Source organism: Plectropomus leopardus, chromosome 5 (genome assembly GCF_008729295.1).
Source record: "Plectropomus leopardus isolate mb chromosome 5, YSFRI_Pleo_2.0, whole genome shotgun sequence".
NCBI classification, from domain to species: Eukaryota; Metazoa; Chordata; class Actinopteri; order Perciformes; family Serranidae; genus Plectropomus; species Plectropomus leopardus.
In genome coordinates, this window is record NC_056467.1 from 31949032 (window position 1) to 31976054 (window position 27023).

General features: G+C 37.0%; 1 protein-coding gene across 2 annotated transcripts in view; it reads right to left on the minus strand.

Annotated features, from left to right (window-relative positions):
• The window catches only part of pak4 (p21 protein (Cdc42/Rac)-activated kinase 4), a 49731-nt gene extending 26277 nt beyond the window's left edge, over nt 1-23454 (minus strand). Inside the window, exon 1 of one of the 2 annotated variants that reach the window (XM_042486594.1) lies at nt 23331-23454. The gene's annotated coding sequence lies outside the window, so the exon portion shown is untranslated. Of the gene's footprint in view, nt 1-10126; nt 10400-23330 lie in introns of those variants that run through there. The other variant, XM_042486595.1, reaches the window with a different exon arrangement.
• Nucleotides 23455-27023: the final 3569 nt, after the last annotated feature.

Consider the following 27023-nt stretch of genomic DNA (forward strand, 5'->3'; position numbering starts at 1 on the left):
GAGGCATGGGGTTTTTATCACACATAGCTTAGTTAACTGCTTTGCTAATGAATTCCTTTCCAGTGTCATGGCTTTTATGAGAGCACAGAATAAGAATATAAATCACAACGGGCCTCATTTACTATTATGTGTGCAGAAACATTCCTACTTTGCGTGGCCACAAAATCACCATTAGATTCATGACACGTGTGCACCAGCTGATTTTGATCTTATTGAGTTTTATTTCCCTGGAACTCACCTAAATGACCACCTGTGGATCCATTAAACCCACTACATTTACATAGTTGGTATTCTTAAAGTGTAAAAGTGATTTCATATCATGCAGTCGTCCATGATGTGGTATGACATTACCAAACATGTTCAGTTACTCCACCCAACCGCCAACTTTGGATTTTACAATCATTAGCAAAAGTATCTCACAACATTGAGGTTACAATACTGGTGATAAATGCCTCCTTCCTGTCATAATGAGTTTAGTGACAACTGGGAGGAGGCGCATAAATCATTCTGGAGGCCTATCATTAGGGTTGGACTGAGACAGCAATACAGCTGATCAACGCATCTTAACTCTGGGACACAGAGAGTAAATACTGCCTTAGGAAGGACAAAATTAATGAAGACTGTAGGAGGAGGCTGGAGAAATCATGTGACCTACAGAGAACAATAACATAAACCAGTATGTACAGGCAACCAATTATTAGATCTATCGACAAGATGGGAACAGTCAAGAGCTGATAGATAGTGGCATGAGTCGTAAAATCTTATTGAAAGCATAATGAGCTTGAACAATCTGTAAATCACTATGAAAAATGGTCATGTTGGGGACTGGGAATGACACTGAGCGTCTTATATTCACAGACAGCGGTCTGGCTGGGAATCCTGGAGGATTGTGGCTTTTAAATCCTGAGCATTTTTGCTGCATTTTTTGGACATATCTGGAACTTAGCTTGAGGGGTTGTGGTTAAAAAACAAGATTTTACTGCTGCTGTCAAGAGCTAAAACACTATAAAGTTTAAATGTAAAGGCCACTTGGTAAATACTATACAGATTACAGAGCTCTGACCTCAAGATGTTGATTTAAGAGAGAACTATATTCACTTGGTGGCACATAGTTGACTGTTTGTTGTATGAGTAAACATAACTGTGTGGGAGGGCAAATTGAAATTGCGAATATAATACAAGCCTAATGGGAATATATATTAATTTTGAAAAAAAACCTCTTATTTATCGCAAAAAGTTTTTATGCTTGCATGAGGTGGTAGTTCAGGCGATTTAAAAAAGCCACACACATTTTTGGCTTTCATAGGTCACATGATGTTATGGTTATGTGCTTGTCAGTAGGAACTTTTTTGTTTTTTGTTGCCCTAAGAATCTATATAACTTAAATAACTGTTGAAAAGGTGCATAATCTCCCCCCCAAAGGGCGTATGGGTTATTTACTTTTATCCCATTTCTTGTACAGAAAGACAGAGAGTCAAAACAGGTGCTAAAGGAACAGGTAAGCTTTAGGCATACAGCAAGGGAGAGTGATTAAAAGCAGCAGGTGTATGCCCACCCCCCCAACCACAGACTCCTAGGGCTCAGCCAACCCCTCCTCCATATCCCCACCAACATTAAACAGTGTTTGAGAACCACAGTGACAGTCTGACAGGAGTATGAGTGCAACAGGTGTCTGCTCAACTTGACAACAAGATGATTTGTTGCATTTAATGTCAGACAGTAAAGACACAAATCATCTATCCATCCAAAACAAAAAAGATCAGGACTTCCCTAAAAAAAACATTGTTCCTCATAGTCAGGCGTATTTCTTTCTTTGTGATTACTGAATATCACTGTGAAATCCACGCGAAAAAAAAACTCCACACAGAAAGCTGACACATAAAAGTGTGCTCACTGATCTCAAGTATAAATCATGTTCTGCAAATGGGACATGGCTTTGGATAAAAAAAAATTAAAAAGCTGCACTGCTGCACCCACCCACTCAAACAGTGTTATTGCTCTCACAGAGTAAACCAGAAGCTATAAAAGGGCCCCTCCTCTCACAGAGCAAAACAAGCAGATCCCTCCCTGAACACAACAATCACTGTAGTTATAGCCTTCCTGTGTTTCCCCTCCCTCCTACTCAAAATCCATCACTATCTCATCACCCCACCACTCCCCTCAAACTCTCTTTCTGCTCTCCTTCCCCCATTAATAGTGTCCCACCCTGCTCCCACTCTCCTTTCTCTCTCCCCCACTCTCTCCATGTATGCCTGGCTGAACAGTAAGAAAGCCTGTCCGGTCAGTGGGCCACAGCCAGGCTGATAAGCTCTGGATGAGGCTACTGTCCTCTGGCCTGATTCAAGTATTATACATGGGTGGTCCACACTCGGAACGACACTGTCAGTCACAACAACAACACACGACTTCACTGCAATGATACAGTTGGGGATAAAAGCGTTCAAAACTGGAACCAGATCTAGATTTATAAGGGCGGTGGATTTTTCCTGAAAGCAATTTTAAACCTATCAAAGCTCATGTAAAATATGCCTAATGGAAACACGTCAATTTAGAGAAAACTCCCATTTATCACAAAAACAGTTTTTACGCTCACACAAGGTGGTATTTCAGACAAATCGAAAAAGCCATATTTCACAAAACTGCAATGGAAATACTTTTTTTTTCTTTTATTGGTCACATGATGGCTATGCACTTGAAGGGCATGATGCAGCATCTACTGTTTGTACGTCGCACTGGAGCTCCATGGTCACAAAATGTTGCTAAATAATAATAATAATTATGATAACTTTATTTCTATAGCTCCTTTAAATACAGCTGTTTTCAAAGTGCTTTGACAGACAACGCAAAAGCAGGAACTCAGGGAATAATAAAATAAACATAAGTAAACAAAACATCATCAAATATTCGCGATTTCTGAATTTATTCAGTCAATTTACACTGATGGAGATATTTTTAGTATTTAATTAACATGAGCAAAATGTTTGTTCTCTTAAATAAATCATCATGTTTACATATATTTTTTTGCTCAAATCAGGACACAAAATTGCACATTTTCTGTCATCTTTGTGATTTTTTTTTTTTTTTTGCAGCTGCTCATTACAAAATGTATTATAAACACAATAAAGACAGCCCATCAATGGCAAACAGATTGCCACTGATGGGCTGTTTTTTTTCTGAATAATATTTGAAAGCCACCATTACTTTGCAAACACGTCATCTTTGTCGGCTACAACAAAGAGAGCATAGATTCCCTCCCTCTGCTCTAATGATTTTCTGTCTGTGGATCCATTGAGACATACCTTTAGGGCTACACCTAACAATTATTTTTTTTATCGATTAATCTATCGATTATTTTTTTTTCGATTTAATCAATTAATCTTTCGATTATTTTTTTATTGATCTAACTATTAGTTTTTATTACTACATTTTCAAAAAATTTACTGAAAATAAACATTTTAAAACGCTGCAGGGCATTATTCCCCAACAAAAAGTAGCCCGGTCTTAACTGGTAATCTGTGTTTTACAGTCTGATATAAATTCTCTCCAAAATAAAATTAATGCAAGAGCTTGTTCCACACAAGTAAAAGGAATGTAGAGCAATCTACATTTAGCAATCCAACAGCAAAATAAACAAAACAATATAAAATTCAAGACACTTTTAGGAGGAGTAACAAAACAGTTAGTCTTTGTTTCAGTAACAAACCTCAAATCTCAAATCAGTCCAACAAAACATTTTACAGTAAAATTAATGCAATTTGAATAACACTATAACTTTTCTCTAACAGAAATAATTATAACAAGTACAATCTTTCTGCATCAAAATAGTCCAGCCTTAACTGGGCCTTAAGGTAAACCACTGTCTGCTGATATGAGTGCTGTATTTTCATATTTATAAGCACTTATTCCACTCATTTATCTTTGTATTTCCTCATCTCTGTGACATAGGCAGACTTTAAACCATGGTATAAAGTGGTATAGAGTCAACAAACGGCAAGCCCCTGTTTCTCTAGATGTGCTGCAGCTGACACGCAGCTCAGACGCGCCTGACAGGCACTGTTAAGGCGAGCAGTGTGCACACTCTAACTTGATATGAGTGCTGTACTTTCATATTTATAAGTACATATTCCACTCATTTATAAAGTTATACAAGTTCCTGCACAACCCCATCCTGTAAATGTTTCAAAATAAAATGCATTGTATCAGCAACTGATGGCATTCTGTCTACAGAGACACAGTCAGAGGGCTTTTGTTTTGAAAGGGAAGCAAAGAAGTTGAGGTAAAACAAATATCTTTGTATTTCCTCATCTCAAAAAGAGACACTTTAAACTGCAGTATAAAGTGGTATAAAGAGTCAATATAATCATTCAGTTTGTCAGCAGTCTATTCTTGCTGACAAATGCGAGCGTCACGTGTAAAAAACCGACGAGCTGACAAGATGTGCTGTAGCTGACACGCAGTTCAGACGCTCTAACTTGATAACATTAGCGCTGAAACAAAAACAACACGCTACGCACTGCTCACTCTCTCATGGCGCACGCTGTGTGAAATGGTGTGACGCGTCGGCACACTTTACGTGAATCAACGTATTTTGTAATCGGTTATGTCGATTACGTCAATTCGTTGCCCCAGCCCTACATACCTTGCATTGCTATCTCCCTAAGAAGACATTAACAACACTCAGGAGTTGAGAAGGCCAATGTCAACACTCTTCAAAGAGCCACAATAAATTGTTATGGCACCGGATGTTCCCCTCAGAGATGGTTTGGAAGTTATAACCTTATTACCAATTTGGCAAATAAACCCATGTAATTACTTGCTATTTTGCACAAAAACTTAATCTGTTATGGCTTCCGTATAAAAAACAAATATTTACAAAATACCTGTTAACCCTTTAAGACCTGAATCAACATTTCTTTTGCAGCAGTCAGACTACTTCCGCTTGCAATTAAACCTCTGAGGAAACTGGTTTGATTTCTTTCAAAAAAACAATGAACAACTTAGCAAGAAATGTTCTGCAAACTGCAAACAAAACAAAATCATAAAATGTTACAACACATTATTTTTTAAAATCAGCTAAAGAGGGGGTTATTAGATATGATCAAAAAACAGGAGAAAAATATATATAAATCATATACATACTTTCTGTAAATTTACAGAGTTACAGAAAAAAGAAATAGAAAATGCAATGCAATTCTATTTTGTTTTGTTTGTTTTCTTTCTCAATCTTATGTAATTTTCTCGTAACTTTCTACTAGGGTTAATGCACTGAATATAAATAGTAACTTCAGTATTTGGAACATTTTCATTCAGTTACCACAAGTTGGAGGCCATTATATGTGTTGCTGACTTGTTCCCTTGTCTAATGCAAAACTGATGTTTTTTGACCTTTGGAATAAGTGTAATTAATGCAAAGAAACAATCTTGTTCACTTGCCACATTGTGTGATAACTCCCCAAATTTTACAGCTGACCACATTTCCAGAGTTGAGGTCATAAATAGCATCCAAATGACAGCTGGTAACCTTCCAAAGCAACTGGTAGGATACACAACATTACAAGCCAAGGCAAAACAAACCAGGCGCTAATTCCTCATGCTAGATTTAACAAAGAGTATGTTGTTTAATCTAAATGGTCACTTGAGGTGGCATGAACCAAAGTTAAGAAGTTAGTACGATCTTAGATCTTAAGTGATACACTGATAGAAAAAAGGGAGAGGCCAGAAAGCAGACAGCACTGTTCAGGTTACCACTGTTGTTGTGTTGTTCCTACATCAGCTCGCTGGTGCTGAATCAGGGGTGATAATTAATAGCCTGTTCTGTCACTACTGCAAGCAAACACACACACACACAGACACACACAGACACACACACACACACACACACACACAAACACACAGAACACACACAGAGAGAGAGAGAGAGAGAGAGAGAGAGAGAGAGAGAGAGAGAGAGAGAGAGAGAGAGAGAGAGAGAAAAGCACCTCTCTCCCAGTGTTTCCCCAATTTATTAAGTGCTGTGCAAACATACCCTGGTGCTACTGACAGGTCTAACAACCATCAGCCTGCTTACAACAAAGGTGGAAAATAAAGTACAGTACCTGCATACAACTTTGAGGTATTTTTCCTTTACATAAATTCATTTAGTGTTATGTTAAACTTCTACATCACTGGACCTAACAAATTGTATTAATTAGTTAAAACTAAAGAAACACTCGGAAGTTGTTGCTTTTGCTTCACTAATTGCCCGGATACAGGTTTTGTTACACTGGAAAAGCCCTAATCCTCCTTCTGCCACATCCTGGTTGTCTGATTTACGCCTTTTTATCATTAAAGCAGGTGAAATACTCCCTGAGAGGCTCATCTGCCCGTTTCTACAAATAATAGCAGCCTATCATTTCTTATATATAAATACTGTGATCATCAAGTCTCTTTTGTAATGGAATAAACATCACATTATACTCTTATCGTGATGGCCCAGCAGCAGATAGTGACATATGGTACAATGCTTTTGTGCATCCCCAGAGTAAAATGCAGCTTATATGTAGACGCATCAGTATTGTTAATCTAATAAAGTCATATATCCATAAACAGGCGCTGAGGACATTTTACAGCAGAATGAGTTCTTTTATTTTTCATTTTTACTTTTGTTTTCCATACTCTGTGTTTATTTTGCTGAAAATGCTTATCATAATTTATCTTGTGTTTAATGCAGGAGTAATTTTATATCATTGTATCTTTACTTTTACTTGAGTAAAGGATCTGAATACTTCTTCCACTGGTTCACAACATTGTGCATGTGTGGCAGCTTTAATATAAAGACTGAGTGGGCCTTCTAACATCTGTCTACTATTACAGTAAATTAGGTAGTTAAGATACAGAACTGGTTGTTACACTTACTCAAGCTCCCATGACATGAAACTACATCCGGTCAGCTGATGCTAATATTACGAAATCTCAAATATAAAACAAATTTCATCTGAGCACAAACACGCAGAAGAAAATCTGGTCCAAACAGAATATCCAACACTTGGATTATACTCCTGTCATCTGGAGCCCTGCCTTTTACAGCTTGTCTACACAGGCATTACATCGTGGGCTTTTATCTGCCACATTACAGACTCAACTCAAAGCCTAAATATGTTTAATGTTTAAAAGTTTATGATTGAATCTTTCCACATAAATAAATCCATAGTATAATCTGAAAAGATGATGCTCACTGAGAAGCAGTCTGATTCACAAAACTGATGGCAACTTCAGCCTGATATTTTCACAGTAGTTACTCTATTGTGTAATATCCGTAGTTGTAATGTAACACTGGGTAATGTAATAATTTCCAGAAAATGTGATTATTCCTGAAAATTAGGGCTGGGCAATATAAAGATATATTGTATTGAGATACAAGGCTATATATTGTCTTAGAAATTGGATATTGTTATATTGTGAATGAAGTGATTTTGAGGAGTTTTACTAATATTGAGATATATATCATGTATTAAGATATTCATTTATAATATAAATAATTTTCAGCACATATCACTCAGCCCTACTGAAAATGTTGTAAAATTTGCACTTAACTTGATTGAAAATGGAATAAAACCCAATCATGTAATCACTTTGACACAATAAAATATCCTGACTGATATTGTATAAATACTGTAATAATATTACCAAAATAAAACTGTACTGTATCATTACTGGATTTCTGCTTAACATTAAATTGTAAATAAATGCATTCCTAACAGTACAACCAGTACAACAGTACAACCAAATTCCCCCTCCACCAACTTCCTGCTTGTTATCACCCTCACAGACTATTACAAAAGTTTATTTTATTTCCATTTATTAGGTTTATATCTGGGTGAATAAACTCACATGGGGATTCTAGTTTATGCATCTTAAACTGATAACATCATATCATTTGTCATATGTTGTAAATTTCCTATATAAAGCCTAGAGTTTACATTACCAAAACATAAAGTCAGCGTTTAATTTTCATGTTTTTCAATGGACTAAATAATACTAACAGTGTTATACATTTGTATACTTACACACTTTACATTGTAAGGTATTACATTATTATCAGTAAAAATGTAATTACAGTATCAGTCAGGACTTTTAACTACATTATTGATCATTTTATTGCATTATTGGGTTTTATTACATATGCAATCAGGTTAAGAGCAAATTATATGAAATTTTCAGGCGTTCACACATTTTTAGGATATGATTACATTATTGGGTGCTACATACAATTTAGAGTGAGTTGATTTTAATTACATTTTATTGAATCCCATTAATTATCAGATTAAGGTCTCAACAATTCTGAGAAAAAAAAGGAACTCAGTGTTATTAATAAAATTAATACAATTTCTAAAAACTCAGAGGTTGACTTAAAGAGAACAAAAATGTATGTTTGGCTAGCCAATTTAGATATTTATTTTATTTACCCTATCTGAATGTTTGTACATTTCTGAAGAAACTGAGAGCGTACATGAAGGATTTCTGAGACTTACCATGTATTTTAACAACTTGGTAAAGAGCCAAACCTATATCCTACAACAACAAATATGCCCTAGAAATCCAATAGTGTCATGTAACAAAGTAATTATACATCATTATCATACTTGAGTATTTTTTTGGGAGTATATGTACTTGACTTGATTTTTTTTATATCTCTGTCAACTTTGACTTTTACTCTACTACATTTCCAAAACAAAATGTTTACATTTACTCTTCCCTTCCAAATATTAATTACTTACTACAAAAACAACAGAAAGGGAGGAAAGGATGGACTGGAGAATGGTGGAATGGGAGGGAATGAAAAACTGGATTTTGTTCTTCAGTCATTGGAATTGCTAAGAGGACCTTGTTTTTCTTCAAGTGTAATGTACGCTTCATTTTTAAGGTGCTGAACATATAAACATAAAAATCATAATTCTGAAAAATATGACCGCTTGCTTTTTTAATTATTTGCTTGTACTTTTACCTTCATTACTTAACAACATTTATTATAATAAAATTACTAAAATAATGTCACAATATTTTTGCGATGGTATTCTTGAAGATATGACAAAAATACTACAAATATTTTACTGTTACTGTCTGGGGCTGTTCACAAAACATTCAAGATGCCCATGCCACTGGTTCCACTACTGAAATTGCTCCTGGCAGACAGAATTTTTGCTTTCAGCCATGCTTGTTGTTGCCGTACGTAATTGTATAATGCCATTATGTCAACAAGTCAAAATTTTGCTATTATCACATTATGAATTTTTCTTGTATCAAACATTATACTGCTATTATTGTGGATTATATGATATGGCACGTCCCTACTTCTGATACTTAAGCACAGCAAATATCAGATACTTTCAGACTTTTACTCAAGTAATATTCTAGTAATATTCTAACACATGACTTGAATCTCAACCAAAATCAAGGTAATTTTCTGGCAAGATATCTGTATTTTACTCAGGTACTTCATCTGCCACTTTAGAAATCCCTCAACTAGAGATTTATATTTTTCCAGCACTGAAAAATGAACAAGCAAAGGAATCAGCAAGTCTGGCAAAACTAACCCTCCTTACAAATTAATTAAATAACATAAAATGCAACAACCTTCCTGCACAAACCCAACTTTGTACAGAGTTTAAACACAAGAACAAAATGAATCACTACCAAAATCTGTTCGGCTTCTCATCTCCATATGTCACCAACACTTGTGCAAAGAGAGACAGATGAGCAGGAGTCCGACAGCTGCCTTGACAGGCACAAATATGAGCGGTCAGTAACAGGTTTGAATGTAATAGCTGGGCAGAGTAAATGAGACAGTTCCCAGCAATGCAACAGGGCTGTCCGTGTGAAACAGATCATCCCTCACTCCCTCCCTTCACACAAGGCAAACAATAAAGTTATTATGCGGGTTTTTTTCTGACTCGCAGTTAATCCACGCTGTGAGATTTTAACAACAGAGTTTTGTTGTTGTGGCCCAGATTAACTTTCGCTCGCTCCCAGCAGCCTGACCACAAGCTGGTACTTTATAACTTTACGCACGACAAAACTAGGCGGTAAAATACAATTCAGCGACACACGCGTGTGTAATAACTCTGAGATTATCGTGGGGGATACTCACGTTTAGTCCCAGGTACGGCGACACACTATCCACCTGATCTCATGTCGGAAACGCAGCTAAGGACGAAGGGGGAAAACGGACTCCCTGCAGCAACAAAAGTTGTTTCCGCAAAGAAATTAAACTCGGTCGGAAGTTTCGTTACGTCTCCATAGGAAAAAAAGACAGAAACGGAGCCGGTGGCAGAGGAGGGATTTTTGCGAGGAAAAATATACAGATATATGTACTGAAAACACAAAGTGCTGTAGCCTCGGGCTGTAAATACAAAGTGTGTCGCATTCCTATGGTTTCAGCAAAACGCGGCCCAGTATCATGACGTCACCGAGAGAGAGAGAGAGAGAGAGAGAGAGAGAGAGAGAGAGAGAGAGAGAAAGGATTGAACTGAATTGACAGAGAGAAAGAGACTAGCAGCCACCGTGTGATGTTAAAATAAAACACACTGAATCCTCCTCCTTCCTTCCTGTCACACATAATAAATGTGCATGTCACGGATGTATGTTGTTACCTGTACTGCAGTGGTGGAACAAGTATATTCAGACGCTTTACATAAGCAAAAGTATCAAAACAATGCTGGGAAAATACTCTAGCACAAGTCCCGAATTCTTACTGAAGGGACTGTTCGATATTTGCAAGAGAAGAGGGTAGGGTGAGGCACTATTTTTTATGCACTGGAGAGGGAGTTATCCCAAAAAGAAGAAATGACAGTGACTAAATAAACAAATAAAACCCTTTTTTCCATTTGATATTCCTTTCTAGCTTTAAAAAATGTTGTTTTTTTTGTTTTTGGAAGAAATCATACCAATTTGCTGAAGATTCAAAGGTTTAATATGTTTGAAAGGCATCTGAAAGCAGCACAAGAAAAATGATGTCGCTCCATGTTTCACAGGGTTAAGGGGGAGAAATTCAACTTTACAAGTGGGTTTGAAAGGCTGTTGTCCAATCAGGGGGGGATTTTTGGGATTATATTACGCTGTCCGAAAACCGTGAAATATGATTGTTGTTCTGTTTTGCTCTACCTATTGTGTCTACCTAATATATAACTTCTATTTTAATTATTTATATGTATTTCAAATTATTGATTTTCTTTATTATGACTTGTGTTGTGCCCTCTTTTGTCAGATCTCCTTTGTTCTGCATTTTGTAGCCACTTTATTCTTATTGTTTCCAATGAAATGTCTAAGTTGACATGTTAACCTATCATGTACCAACCCATTCAATATCACAAGAAAATCGAATTATAAAAAAAATGAAAGGCACTTGTCTTTAAAAATCTTTAAAATCATGGCCAGACAGTGAGTACATTTACATGATGTTAGAAAAAATTGAATTATTGTGTTAGTCTGACTAAAACTGGACCTTAAAAATACATGTAAACATGTTAGTCTGCATGAAATCAAACTAAATCAAATTTCTTAAAACTGGTCTAAGATAATGACATTGGAAGTCGAGCTATTCTGTCATGTAAACACCTCAGTAGATAGTGACAGCGCTGAAAGGGAGTCTGTATAAACTGCACAGCAAGCACAACAGGACAACGCACAGGACCAGGTGACATTTGACGATGAGTTGTATGTGCCAGCCACTGCAGGAGATTCAAAAAGCAGCAGATAGCGACTAACTCAAAAAGGAAGAACGGCAGCTGTATATGTCCGCAATTGGGAAAACAATGAGATTCGGGAGCTCCTTAACCTCTGAGCTGAGGATGATATCAGTTGCCATATAACAGAGAATTAATGATTGTTATTAACACGTTATGCCATTGCCATTGTTAATAAAGTGCTGCTGATGCGTATGTTATGTGTCTCACTAGAGGCTGATGCTGTTGTAAACGTCATGCATGTCACAACTCTTACTTCAGTGATGCTGTCATGCTGTCTAAAATCACACACTGGAGCGACACGATGCCGCCATTGTTTGGTTGTGTGTAAACACACAAAACATGCATAAAGAAGGGACTTTGTAGTGGTCTTATAGCATGTTCTCTGTGTGAAAAGGTTTACTGATCCAATAAAACCATCTACTGCTATATAAATATTTACTGTGTCAACGGTAAACAGCACATGGATAGTCAAAATACAGTTTTAAGACAATATTTGCATTGATTTAGTATTTATTTTATGAAACATCAAGTAAGGAAAATAAAGGGGATGGATGGTGAGACATTACTATGTGTTGCATTTCCAGTGACTAATTTAGGTTGAAGAGAGGGTTATATATTATTTTTACTGATTAGCTTATTTATTTATCTTTTTGGTTTTGTCATATGACATTTTGGCTCACTTTGTGGCACAACAGACTGTGACAACATGGCTCAAATTATTCATTATCATTCACAGCAGTCTAATCAGGGCAGGCTATTGTGAAATACCATGTCTGCCTGCTAATAGAAACAGATCCGTCAACAAAGACTTCACACATGACATATGGATAGCAAGTCAAGGCTACATGCCAAAACATGTCATAAACCATAAAACTTTGGGCTTATAAATTGGGTCAGCACTGTTGTTTTAATCACACACTTTAATACTGCTTGCAAGGTAAAGAGATTATTAACTCTGTGCCCCACTTTATTTCTCATGTTGCTAATCTAAACAGCTCAAATAGTTGCATAGTTTTAATACACACTACATTAAAACAAACATCTATTCCAGCAATGTCTGAAACTGGAAAAAAAAATTACACAGGCATATTCTTTTACAGGGTGTGGCTTCCTAAAGAAAACAATTAATTTAATAGTTTTCACTGTGCACCCACCCGTCTACCACAAATATATATGTTAATGCCTCTATAATTTTGTCTCATCATGTTTTACAACTTTATTACTTAAGGATATCACTGATACTAACATTTTTATGTAATTTAAAAATGATCCATTTCAAACTCTGTTTGAAGTATGTTCTCCTGATTTTGTATGTCTTATTACTTGACATTTATTGTTTTGTTTTTTGTTGATTTTTTTTTTGTTATTACCATTTGTTTGTTTGTTATATTTGGTTATGTTTAATTATACTGTTACTTGCATTATCTGCTTATGTTACTTTTGCTTATATTGTACTATTTTTGTTGAGGACCTCCTTGAAAACAAGATGGTACACCCCAAGGGGTTATTCCTAATAAAAATACCCTATATATCATTTTATTTCTTACTTTATACATGTTACATTTGAACCATATTCATCTTAACATCAGCATTGTTTTATGTCTATGATTTTAATTTTTAGTTGTTTTTTTTATTCTTTTTTTATGAGCATTGTTGAAGGGAGCTAAAGAACTAAAAATCTCATTTACAACACTGTAAAATTGTTGTTTATATATGACATGAAACATGAAACATGAATGTCTTGTTTCCATTCTTACTAAAAACATCACAGAAGTTATTCCAGTCTATAGTAGAACGATTAGTAACTTTACAAACTACCCCCCGCCCCCCATTTAAAAATTGCCAATATTCATTCCCTTCAATATTGACTTTTTTCATTAAGGGGTAGTTTAACATCAAACCATACAGCCTGAGTGAGTGCTGTTAAAAACACGTCCATTTGTTCCATAATCTACCACCTATCTAACAGACTGCAAGGTGTCAGCCTCAATAAGTAAAAAGCCTGTTGACATTCCTCTGAGAGTAAAAATACAGCAGGAACAGGTCTGCTCAACAAATCGGAGCCAGACAACACACAAACCTGCCAATCCCAAGTCCGAGTTCAAACAAAGCATGCAGTGTTGCAGCCAATGAGGGCTGACTTCCAGAAGCAGGTTGTGGAATGTGGAAAGGTCAATGATAAAGAGAGCACTACGTAGATCACACACACTAGTTCTCACATATTTCAACACACACACACACACACACACACACACACACACACACACAGACAGACAGACCTTTGCATGCCCTGCACCACACTGTGTTAAATATGAAGTTTACTGGAATGCGTTTGAGCTGCCTACAAGTTCAAGGATCAATGGGATGTTACAATCCACCACACACAAACACCATTTAAAGAGAGAGTGATCAGGCATACAAAACAATGCAAGACTGAAAAAAAAACAACAAAGCAGATTTTGAGTCTACAGCCAAGACAAAGCATCCAAAACATAGACAGCAGTCTGACAGCATTGTAGAAGTGTCACTCTATCAGTTTTGTCAAATAAATGTGTGAATTCAAAGATATTCACTCGCAATTACAATTCAACATATGAGCAATTTTGGATTGAAATTAAAATTAAAATGAAATTGTTTGCATAAAGGGTTTGTAAGTGTTTGTAAAACAGCCTGGTAAGAGGTTTTACAACTAACTAATGTTGATTTACTGCATTGTTTGCCATTCACCCCCTCAGTAACTTTTAACACTATAAATTCTGCAAAAGAAATGATCTGTCAGTGCCTACACTGGTATTTTTTCCTATTGTGATGTCATTTCTTGGAGTATCTTCAAATGCTTCATATCCCTAAGTTCTGTACAACCTCAGCTCAAATTGTTTATTTGTCAATAAACCATAATAATTTATCTACATGTTGACATTGTGTAATTTCAACATCGGATTTTATTAAATAAAAACACAAAATAATTGATCCAAAAGATTTTTAAATGCAGAAACACCAAGAAGATACTTCTTACCACTGCATAAGTTATTTGAACTATGTACATTATTTCAATTTATAGATATGCTCATTTTCATGACCAGAGTGCAAAGGCGTTGTGTTAGATTCATCATTCATACCTGTGGAGTATCGCGCAAAGATGTCATTATGAGCGTACAATGGGATGACACGAAAGACAGCCTTGGCTTTCTGACGCAAAAATTTTTTTTTTTTTTTTAGCTATTATTGTTTTTCTTTTAGATAGATATATACCAGATTATGCAAACAACAATCTCCCATGGTCATTATGGGGAATTAACAGCATAATTAAAGCAAAATACCACCTTTTGCACATAAGTAAGGTATCACAAGGTTATGATTTGATGATGTGGAAGACAGTAGACTTAGCATTCTGCTGCAAAAGGATAAATGCTCAAACTATTCCTAATTTAAATCTATTTAATCAAGATCGTGCAAACTATGATGTCCTGTGCCCATCCGTGGGATGTCTTTTTTTAAAGCGTTGAAAGAAGGGGAAAAAATACATGCACACAAGCCAAACAGTAAAATCTGACCTCAAAAGCAGATACCATTGGAAAGTCAGGGCACTACAAACATATAACTCATTACATTGTACTCTTACACTCTCATCATAACTTGCTAGTGCAATTGCACAATGTGTGATGGCATGTTGTCAAAAACAGACACAATGAGGTGATGTTGTGAAGAGGTCAAACATCACATCAGTCTATCCTGTCATTAGTGCAGCAAGTCATCGCTTCATCTGCTGGTCTGAGATTTACTGTCTACAAGGCAGTTCTGCCAATTACAGAAGATTAGATCAGGGTTCCCACACATTTTTACCAATGAATTTTCAGAACTTTTCCAACTTTTCCGTAAGATCTAAACCCATTTCCATGAATTTATTTGAGTAGTTGAAAATTGCCATTAACATGCAATTCCCAGGGATTTGCAAATAAGCAAACTGCTATTGTTTGCTATCTTAACTCGCATTTTAAAGACACTCATGCTGCCAACTAGCAAGGATGGGTATCGCCTGAGGTCCCACATAAGTTATTATCACAATACTTTAGTCACAATACGATATTAATGTGATTTTAAAAGTTTTCCAATATGCTCAGTATTACAATCAAACATTGTGAGATTTATTGCAAATTATGTTCCTCAAAGGAAAACTTTACAAACATCTCTCAAGTTTTGAGTCTATTTATCTCAGTTTAATCATTTTAATTGCAGCAAAATGTTTCTAATGGACTGTAGAGCAGTTCATGTTCTTATGGTAGTAGGCTTCTAAAAGTTTAATTTGTATTATTTATATATTATTTTTATAATGTATTATTTTTATAATTAAAAACTTGTACTTGGCGTACTTGTATTGATACAGTTTTGCCACACAAAATATCGTGATAGCCACACATGTTAATAGACCAGACCGGCACACACAGGTACTTCGCAACATATCAAGGCCATGCATCTTTTTGGGGGACAGAAAACCAAAGATCTCATTAACAGGCAGCGTAGCACTAGATTTAATACAAAGTGTTTTGCATATTGTTAGACATTTTTGGGGACATTTTATGAAAATAATTGAAACAACAGCCAAAACAATGTGGATTCAAAACTTTTCAAAAACATTCAATTAAAAGTTTATTTCATAACCTCCAGGACTTTTAATGACCATGGGGACCCTGTTAGATGTTTTTCATACTAGAAACGCAGTGTGGGTAAGACATTGCGATCAGATCATTTCCATGCTGGTTATTAACTCTGAATATCTGAAAATATGGGGAAGCAAAGCAGTGTAAACACTCCTCTCCTTCTTCAAGTCCATGAGCTTGTAAAGGCTTGTGACAACAAGTATTCAAAGTTTGGACATTTTCATGCCAAAAAAAGTTCTACTACTACAATCACTGGCTCCCTAAGAACTTCTATCAGGTACAAAACTATGGAAAACTACAAGTTTCTATGAAACAGTGAATAAAAATAACATTTCTAAATGTAGTCTTATGTGTCTTAAAGACTGGTTAACAGACTAAAGGGGTAATTGACAGTTGATTCAACAGCAGGATCCTGACAAAAGTGCGTACTAATTACAGACAGAGCACAGCAACAAAAGTCATCCAGACTATTCCAGTGTAATGCCAGTGCAAAAAAAGTCAACAAAAGAAAGCACCTTTTTTCCCTCCCATTATAACATACTGCTATTCACTAACATTGCTACACTGGTACAACTGAGGTGAAACGCAACCACCATCCAGAACTCTCTTTCTATTGTATGTGTGCGTGTGTCTGTTGTGTGTTTGTGAAACCTTCATATCACAGAGAACGTGCAGGCCCAAGCTTGATTTTTCGCCCGAGATTAAAAGCTCTTCAACGTGCAAACACAAGAGCAAATCTCTTTGCTGTGTTGCTGTGTGCAATGTTAAAAACACACAGTGAGGTACCGCACAGAGGTTAGGCTGAACAAACTACTACACAATTAAAACAATTACCTAAAAGTGGAAGCAACTTTGGGCTGCCGCTAGGGCTGGGCCAGTGAAAAAATGTTCAAACTGGTTTGATATGAAAAGCATGACTGCACCAGACCAGTATACTGAGTTTTACCGCTAGATGTCACACAACAGAACTCCTGAGTGAAACATAATAGCCACATTTACACTGTCTGTTCAAGGCGGGAATATCACGCCATTACGCCACCTCACTGTTCTGTATATAATTTCCAATCAAGGATGGGGGGGCAGAGTGGTCTCGCCTCTGAGCCGGGAAGGGAGGTAGTAACAGCCCCAAAACCAGGTCTGTGTAAAACGTAAAGCTGGAGAGAGAAGAAAAGAAGGGAAGAATTCTTTGGTGTCACATTTATATTGTACAGCAAAATTATCCTCTGCATTTTACTCATCCTCTACGGAGCAGTGAGGAGCTGTGTGCAGCGCTTCAAATCTGAGATCAGTCCCCTGATTCTTATTAACAGACCACTAAAAGATGGGTCAGTAACCTACTTGCTATCTTCCTACATTTGTAGTTTTAAAACAGAACATGTTTCCTATTGTGATATTTCCTGGAAAAACTTATGGAACAGAGAAACTTTGACCCCCCTGGCGATCTAAAAAAAAATCCTGATATGAACACAAAGTGAGTCCTGGTCCACGGAAGCACTTTTGAAGCAAGCAACAGGATTTTGGTCAGAATCAGAGTATGATGACACATAAATAAAATGTGATGAGAGATGTTTATGTAAAATGCTTGAGCAAGATATGCAGGAGAAAAACCTTTGTTTTTGTTTTGTTTTTTGCCAAAGTGTAGCAGGTGTGTTTAACTCTCTACAAACTGTACACAATGCTGGTCTAAAATCCAGACCTCTTGGTTTAAATGAAGTCTCAAACATAGGTTGGCTACTGCTGTGATATTAAATATGTCTTTTATTCATACGGTGTTCTTGCCTCTGTTCCTGAGCACCTAGAGGGCTGTGTTGATGTTGGCTGCTGCAGTCATTCCTGAGAGGATTTTTTTCCTCTAAGGCAATAAGCCTGGCCCTTTCTCCTCATTACAGGGAAGAATCATAATGAAGGGTCTGATATGACCCACCCGGGCCTTATTTAATATTTAATCCATTATCAATTAGTTATCTTGATCATCTGTCTACAGATACCTGGTATGTTTTTAAAAAAAATCCATGGACAATGTCGTGGATATTTTTTAATAAGTTAAAGAGCAACTGTAGCTGTTTTCTATTGATTTCTTTTGATTTTGCTGGAGAAAAAACCCTTAATATGTTGACTTATAAACAGTAAATAGTTTGATGAACTATCCTTGCAAAGAAAAAGAAACTAAATAGAAAAATATTTGATTTAAAATCAAGAAATTAAACACACAATAACCAACAACTACACAAAGGAAAAACTAAGAGAAAATGACTGGAAGTCCATCCACACAAAAACTTTTTTTTCTCCCTTGGTATAAGGTGGAGTCCGTTTTTTAGCTGTGTTTTCTCTGCAGATCTGGTTGTTTGGCTGTTAGCCGTTAGCTGAATTTGGTCCAGTGTTGGCTCTGTACCTCGCCTTCCTTCTTCAAGCTCTGTCCCTCTCTGGACTCTCAACAAACACCCAGATCTACCTTCACAAAGAGAAAATCCACTGCTCCCTTTCCAGCTTTCTCTTCACTTTCCCTCATATCACTAGACTCTATTTCTCTCTCAGCGTCCTTCTTTTTCCAGCCAATGCCATCTTTTTCTGTGAAGCCTGATACCAGGAGAAAGATGAGACTTGAATGTTTTCATGCTTAATTATCCACTCTAGCAGTGATACTCAACTTCAGGCCTACTGGCCCAGCCTATACACTGGGAATTGTTTTTGTACTTTTAGTATACATAAGGTGACAAAGTGCATGAAACAGCACCAAAATAGAACTTGTTTATCAAAAAGTGCCAGTGGAGGATCCCCCACACCACCTGACAGAGGTCCTAGTTAAGCCCCAAATGTCCTAAAATTATAGAAACATCCCAAAGTCTTAAATATGTCCTGAAATCCTAGATATGTCCCTGAATCTTAGAAATGTCCTAAAAATCATAGAAACAACCTGAAAAGTATAGAAACATCCTAAAGTCCTAGAAATGTCTAAAAATCCTGGAAATGTCCTAAAATCCTCTAAACATCCAAAAGATTCTAAAAAAAAAAAAAAAAAAACCCCCCAAAGTCCTACAAACATCCAAAAGTCCCAGACATTTCCTAAAATCATAGAAATGTTCTTGTTCTTGATCCTAAAATCCTGAAAAACTCCTACAATCATAGAAAAATGGTGCTGCTGCTACTGGCCCCTGGTCCTATGTCATTATGCAAATTGGCCCCCAAGCAAATCATGTTGAGTGTCCCTGGTTACAGCATAAAGTCAACCAGCAAGGACACAGAGTGGGCAGAATAATGGCAGTACTGAAAATGACACAAAAAATCTAATGCTAAATTCTAAACTGCCACTCAGCAGCTCAGATGTGCAGGGCAATGTCCTAAATATGATCATTCACAGCTTTAGCCTTTGGCTGCCACCTCACTATTGATGTGAAAGCTGTTAGGAGTTGATGATGCCTAAACAGCAGCTGTGTTTCATTCTCCCACTATGAGGGACCCTCAAGTCAACAAAAACAACATCCCTCCTGCCGTCTACCGGACACGTCTGTCAACAGTCATCAATAGTTCATGACTGTCTTCATGACTCGACTTCCTTTGATTCACCAAGAATGCACCTCCTCCGAATCTGGGATAACTATCAAAACAACCCCCAAAATCTGCTTCAGTGATTAGCATCAACCTGAGTGGATTCCAGGTGCTGCTGTTGTTTACTTCTATATGCTTGAAACCAAATGTAGTCACTTCAGCATTATGCTGTACTAGATAGTTAATTACTATGCTTTGTTTAAATATAACAGGGTTCCCACATATTTTCAAAACTTAATCATGACTTTTCAAGGACCAAAACCGAGCCGTAAATTATCACCAGCCACCAGCCAAAATGCGTGTGGCTGCTAGATCTGCTTCACTCACCAGCGCAAAAAACAATGCTTTCTATCTATTGAGTGGCTGGTGGATTTTGGAATTCACCAGCCACAGCAGCAGGTGGACAACAAAGTTCATTTTAAATCCTGAACCCAGTTGTCTTTTCGTTATCCCACTTGCCCAGCGTTTTTTAAACATATGATTCAAACTCTATCTAAAAACGATGTCAGCATCCCTAACGATGTGTTCAAGAACCGTCGGAAATTTGAAAATCCAAGAATAGTATACAGTTTTTACGATTTCTGGCCTAGATAAGCAGTGTAATTTTGGCGACATGCATTCCAAACCCATTTTCTAAAACAAATTAATTTAAAGAAAAAAAATCACCCAGTTTTTCTTCAGTTTTCTATAAAGATTGCTTACTGTACATTTTTAATTGTTTTGAAAGAAAATACCTTCCAAACCTGCAATTTTCATTAAAAATTCATTTTAAAAAACAGCTAGTTTTATTTTAGGTTTTCTACAAAAATTGCCAAAAATTTTCAAGAAAATCACAATTTTTTAAAAAATGAAAATCACAAAAAAAGAAACTTTTTAATAAAGAAAACATGCCTTTCAAACCCATACAGCCATTTAAAGTCTTATGCCCCTCCCCAGAGCCAAAAGTGCTTAAAAAATAATTTGACATGCCCATTGGGCATAAATGCAGGGAAAACCAAACAAAGGTAGAAAATTAAGAAATTTTCATGATGAACAAATGAACAAAATCATAACCAAAATGTTGTCATAAGTCAACAGATATTGAGTCTAGGTTACGTTGTCAGCTACAGAAAATAAATTCACCATTATGCTACATTGATGTATTTTTTAAAAAATCCCACAACAAATTTCCATGATCATTCCCAACTTTACACGTTGCATTACTTTTCAAGGCCTGGAATATATAACTGAAATTCCATGACTTTTCCTGGTTTTCCATGACTGTGGTAGTTTCTGATATAACATGGGAAGTTCTTATATGAATGAACACTATTTTCTTTATCATTTAAAAACACAACACGGGATCAAGAAAGGGATGGTAGTCATTGTTCCAGAATGGGACAGGAGTTTTCCTGTGGGATGAGGCAGGAGTGAAAAACCACTTCTGTGTCACCCTCTAAGGTTCATCCCTCACTTAGTTGTTAATTTGAACTTTGTACCATACACAGAAGAACAATAAGCAACATATAAGTGGTACAAGTCAACAACTATTCAATAGTCCTCTGATGCAAATAGTTTACTAATCTAATACAGCAACTTTTGTCATCTGACCTGTAACTCCCTGTGGTTTTTCAACCTGACACCCAGCCCTTCCTGACACATTTATCCTTTCTGACTCACAGAGGATGATGTAGAGAGAGGGGGGTGATTTTGATAAGAGCTCTCACTGCTGCTGGGGTTTGGTGTATGTGAGAGAGAAAGAAGAGTGACCCCACTATACAGCTATGGCATCCCAGGAATGTGCAATGTGCCCGGCACTAATCGCACAACCTTGCAGACCAACTAGCATGCACGCAACATCTCTTCTCTCACTCACTTACACACACAGACACACACATGAATGCCTCAGGTAAACACATACATAACTGGCAGCTGATAGAAAAGGAAGAGGAATGAGCAATATTAAAGACCAGAGGATGAGGATAAATGACATGTGCAAAAAATGTGGAGTCACAGAGGGGAAGAAGTAACTTAATATATTCTCAGACAGACAATATCCTCCATCATCCTGGCAGAGCAGGGCTGAGACACACACCTGCCTCACAGGTGGAAATGAAACTTTAAAACATTGTGGCTAACAGGACCCGGTTAACCGACCCATATATTCACACTTTGATATTATCAATCAGTGGTGGAAGAGAAATTCAGATCCTTACTACCAATACCACACTCTGGGAATGCTCCACTTCAAACAAAAGTCCTATATAATTAATCTGCTCATTCTTTATTCTTTACACATTAGTTTTCTTGTGCATGCATTCAGGCACCTACCACTAGCATTTAAACCCTGTAACCAATGAGCAACTAGGCAAGAAATGTCCCACAGACTACAAAAAATAGTAAAAGGTGATGAATAAATGACCTTAAAATCAGCTGGGATGTATTATTGGATGTTATTAAAAGGTGAGAGAAAAATGTCCAGAAGACCAAAATTATTATTATATATTTTAAAAAGAAATATTTATTTTTCCATAAGTGCTCTCAAGCTTATTTCCTTGTTTTTGTTTGCTTTTTGCTTTACTTTTTGCCTATTTCTCAGTAATCTTCTTATAACTTTTTACTAGTTTCTTATTTTTGGGGGGTCATTTATTGTCTTTTAGAGTTACTTGTGGCCCTCCCATTTTCTCTACAGAAACCTAGCAATTTGCTCAGGTTTCAAAGAGTCAAACACCAAAAAAAAGTTAGAATTAAAACTCCAGTAACTGATTAATGGTGGGGAAAGAGCCATGCATTTCCATGCAAGTAACTCAGGGAAAAAAACATGTGTAACTTTGTGGAGAAGGAGAAAATTAAATTTTAAAAAAATCAGAAAAATGTCCCACCACAGCCACCCCTCTCCTCTGATGATTCAGAACAGTCCCTGAAGTACCTCACATTTGGCAAGTACAGTGACGATACTTGAGTACATGTTCTTGTATACATTCCACAACTATCATTAACAGAGAAATAATAACAAAGACACGTCGGTGTTTCTTGACATAGAAAGGAAAAGCCAATATTAGCAGAACCAGCTTTTCTCCAGGATTTGTTTTAAGCTGAGCAGCGAGCTCAGAGGGTCTTAGCAAGCAATCACAGCGTTAACGTAAAGTTAGCTTCAAAGCTGCGTTTTTTAACTGTTTCACTACTTTCACCACATGCTCAGCACCCTGAATCTCGACCAAATCGTAAAACTGCCAGCCTCTCACCTGACAGTGGGGTATAATTCACACAACACACACTCAGAGACCACACACACCGGAGGTTACTGCGGTCTGCCCAGACCTGTAAGCGGCTAGCGCTAGCCGCTGTTAGCAACTACACGGAGACGCGCCACAAGCTAGCGCACAACATACTACAGCTTTTAAAAATAACTGTGCGTACTCACCCCGAAACTCTCTGAAAAACTTTTTCTCTGCTGCCACCGCGGTGTGGAAACCAACTTTATCCGTTTGAGACGAGCAGACGCGGGCTAACTCGGGGCAAACTAAGGAACATTAGCCGAAGTCTCACTTTCCCGACGCCATGTTGGACATGGGGGGGGGTTACTACATCCGGGAAACTTCAGCTCAGCACCATGGCAACCGAATTAGCGACGGGTCGCTGCTGTAGACTGCATATAAATATGTCTGTGCTCACTACATACACTGTTATGTTATGTTATGTTATGTTATGTTATGTTATGTTATGTTATGTTATGTTATGTTATGTTATGTTATGTTATGTTATGTTATGTTATGTGTTAAAATAAAATAAAATTAAAAAAGGTGTATGTATAATAAAATGTATACTTTGTGTTGAGTTTGTATTGGACATATTTTGTGTGTTTTGTAGGCTATTGTATCCCTCTATTTGACATTCAGTGAAGGGGTTCTAGATCACTAGTTTCATCAAAATGCAACATTATTAAATGTATATAAATGATGTAGGCCTAAGGTTACTTTAAATTGACTCAACTAACACTCATAAACAGCTTAACAGTAACATTTAACAGAAATAGAACATTCATATATGCAATCTTTTATATAATAAAAGATTCAAAAAAGATAAAAGTATTTACTTCTATATATATTTAAAAAGTAAAAGTAGCCTACTTATTATGCAGAATGGTGGCCCATTTTGCACATAAAGATATTCTTGATTGGCCATATTTTCTCTACAAATATTTTTCCAAATGACAGCAATTTAAATTTTTTTTTTTTATATTACCCCTGCACATTGCATCTTGTCATAAGAAAAGCACAATTACACTACCACTACACTCAAAATCAAACTTTTAACAAACTTTCAGCAAATGTACAATGCAAACATACAAGCAAACAACATGGTTAAACATGGCTCAGTATTTTTGTGCAGCATAATAAGGTGCTGAAAGGGGATCAGAGGTCAGTATATGCCTGGGGATCTTTTCCATCAAATCAATTTGTCATTAGGTCCCATGATAGATTGACCGTGTACCTCACCCACATACACTGACAGGGCTAAGGGACTGTTCTTTTTTCTTTTTTTTTTACCCTCCCTGAAGCTGCAAATATTTTCCCTTGAGCCTGCCTAAGTGCATGACCCTCCCTCCACCATAAACTATCACATGGTAAACACTTACCCTTTGATGCTTAAAAAAAAGTTGAAGACAAAATCCTGGAGTTAAAAAAGCCTCAGTTTTTCACTCTGTTGCATATGATGTGTCCAAATTTGAAAATGTCTGTCTGTCCTGTCTTTATGAGACATTTCATAGGTCTAGATTAAATAAGATTAGATTTGATAAAATATATTTTCATGTAGGCTGAGACTGACAGAAGGGGCAGAGATCAGGTATGTAGCTCCTATGGTTTATCAGTGTTTGAGTGCATTGATCAAAGTTTTAGCTTTAAAATGATTAGCCCAAATAATATAAAATATAGCATTAAATATAACGTGCAAAATGAATATTTCATTAAAAAAAATTAAAAAGGTAAAAGATAAGTAAATTATAGAAAAACAATGTATAAATAATTCAAAATAGATTTATGTAAGTGTTAAAGTAAAAGTAAGTGCTAAAATCAGTAAAATACACATGGGTTCATTATAAAACCGGAAAGTGATAAGTGCTGTGAGTAAGTATAAAAAAATAAAGTTTGGGTCAGTTTTAGGACACACAAATTGACAAGGAAACAGTCTTAGGCAACAACACCGTGTTTCCTTACTTCACCCATGCTGCCCTGGGACAACACAGCGTTGCAGGGTGGTCCTCCTGCAGGAGCTGTGAGAGAACAGAGAGGAGGTGGGAGGAGAGATGTGGCTGCTCAGTGAGGATGAGGAGGAGCAGAGGCTTCACAGTCCACTATCAGGCAGAGACCAGGAGAGGCCTTCTGAGGCTGATGGGACGATAGAGGAGCAGTTTTCTGCCTGAATCAGATCATTCCTGTGTGTGACAGAGTGGGTGACCTGCTTTGGGCCGAGCATGTGATCCGAGCTGGAGAAATCATACATCCATTCTCTTGGCAAAACCAGTCATGCCTCTGCTGCTCTGCCCGGACGAGGAAGAGGAGGCAGCCTGCAGCAGCATCCAGGAGGACAGTGGTGACACCAAACAGCTCTCTGACTCTCCACTCAGCTGCACAGTCAGAGCTGTCTGCAGGAGGTGGTTCTCTCTCTGGCTGAAGAGGAAATGTGCCTCCAAAACTTTTACAACCAAGAAGCCTCTCACTGAATTCTGGAGGTGGTTGACTCTCAGGCTGCTCCAAGCCGGGTTAGGACACCCTCACCACCTGCACGTGTGTCTGCAGCCTTGCTTCATGTGCAGCCCTGTGATGCACAGACAAGGATGTTGTCAGGATGTTGGAGAGTTCATTATGTCACCTCATGGGAATGGAGGAGCTGGGAGGTCTTTCCTGGAGAGCCCTGTTGATCCACACGCTTATAACATAAGAGTCAGAGAGGATGATGAAGATAGGACAAAGGGCTCCTGGGATGTTTTCAAGGCTTTTTGTCATCACACTGCTCCTAAACTAAGACTCCACATTGAGGAGGAGCCAGACCTGCAGGAGCTGCTGGTTGAGGATGAAGATGATTGTGCTGCAGATGCAGACTGAGAGGAATAAGGAAATTGTCTGCAGACAGCACTAATTTAATCTTTAACACCTAGATCAGCATTTATTTTCTTTTGCTGCATTCAGATGCCTTTCACATTCACTTCAACCTCTGAAACCTGAGAAAACTGCTTTGGTTTCTTTTAAAAAAAGGAAGAATCTAATGCACACAGCCTAATATCCAGCAAAAATAAAATAAAATAAAATAAAATAACTAAGGGAAAATGTCCAGAAATCTCTATTTGTAATTCTCTTAATTATGATTCCTAAATTATATTGGAGATATTGGGAACCTTTTTCTTGACCCCCCACCCCCATCCCCACAAATTTTTTGGCGATTTCTTGTTGGGTGGCTTGTTGCCCTCATCCAATGTTTTTGAAAGGAATTTGAATTTTCTGAAAGGAGTTTGCCAAGGTTTCAAAGGGTTTCAGGATAAACATGAATTACAATGTGAAAGTGTACATTTCAGACCCTTTTTTAGCACTTTCTTGAGGTCATTTTTTTCTCTCTCTCTTTTAAAAAAATCACCTTTTTTGGTTTACTTTGCAGTAATTTTCTTGTAACTTTTTTTTTTTTTTTTTTTTACAAATTTTTCACCCAGTCTATTTTTTATTAAGCTGCTCATATTTTTTGAAAGAAATTGAGTCAATTTGTTCAGGCTGAAAAGTGTTTTAAAGGGAAATTGATTGTAGGTGAACATTGTTATTGCTCATGCCTCATGTTAGATATCATGTTAGTGGGAAAAAAACAACCCGATAACCCCCCGCCCCTCGCTCTTTCTTTTGCCTTTGTAGGTCAACAGGACAGCTGTGATTATATTGAGTGTTTCCTGGTGCATGGGATCAATAGGGATGGGCAGTAACAGAGTGCTGCCTTCAGTCCTGCTCGGGACATTAAATTTAAGTGTCACATAAAAATAATTACTCTTGGTGTTGTTTTGTTTTACAAATCAGATTAATGTTTTGTACTGTTTTTAGAATTCAAGATTTGCATACTTTTTAGGCTTGCTTTT